This window comes from Spermophilus citellus (genome assembly GCF_964194105.1).
Source record: "Spermophilus citellus genome assembly, chromosome: 4".
NCBI lineage: Eukaryota > Metazoa > Chordata > Mammalia > Rodentia > Sciuridae > Spermophilus > Spermophilus citellus.
The window spans coordinates 231097314-231098269 of NC_138185.1; the positions used below are offsets into that span (position 1 = coordinate 231097314).

At 34.5% G+C, this 956-nt stretch overlaps 1 pseudogene across 1 annotated transcript; it reads right to left on the bottom strand.

Annotated features, from left to right (window-relative positions):
* Positions 1–204: 204 nt before the first annotated feature.
* On the bottom strand, positions 205–666 carry LOC308648491 (putative ribosome biogenesis protein RLP24; annotated as a pseudogene). The gene has a single exon. The product of its transcript is annotated as a putative ribosome biogenesis protein RLP24 (transcript).
* Positions 667–956: the final 290 nt, after the last annotated feature.

Sequence of the window (956 nt, forward strand, 5' to 3'; positions counted from 1 at the left end):
GCAATGTAACAACCATAATCTGATGCTTTGCAGATAGCAATGTAGAAGAAAATTATTTGTAATCATCTTTCACTTCAATGACTTTATATAAAAATCAATACTTTAGAATTAAACTCTAAGTTTCCAATGGAGATTTTCAAATGTACATATAGAAATGGTTACAGAGAGCAAGATTTATAAGAAACATGTCCACATGTCCACATCCTATTGTAACTGCTGTACCATTTTTTTTTTCAACTTCTTTCCTTTGCCTGCAAGAGGGGCTCAGATAGGATGGAAGTTTTGCTTGACTTCTTTAATGTCCTGAACTTTCTGTAGCTCTATTTTTTTTCAATATGTTCATTATAAATTTAGCTTGGCATTTCTATTTGATCTCTTCAACTCTCTTCATTGCATTAATAGTTTTATTCTGTAGTTCTTGCTGGCATTTGACAGGTTCATTTCTACATTTTTCAAATTCAAATGAATTATCCACTGTAAGCTCTTGACCAGCTGCTTTCCTGAATGCTTTAGTCCACCTGGCCTTGTGAGGATTATGCTTTATTTTAAAGTTCTTAGTACATTGGATTTACAGAATCTGAATACCTTGCAATAATTGAAGGTGAACACGATGCCATGGACAGGGTAGGTGGACCCTGAACAGAAATAACACTTCTTGATATGCATGTTGAGCCTTGTGGGACCCCACCAACCAGGCCATGAGCTGGGGAAGAAGTGATGCCATATTATTACATCTTAAAACTAATGTAATATATGCCCTTGGCCTCCAATAGTATTACAATATTTAAACATGCCATCTAAAACTAATATAAAAGCTGACTTGTGGCCTCTAACACTAATATTATATCCATAGCACTCCATCTGAAACTAATATAATAGCTGCCCTGTGGCAATGAATACTAATGTGATATCCATACTATAGTATTTAAAATTTAAATAATAGCTTCTCTGTGGCC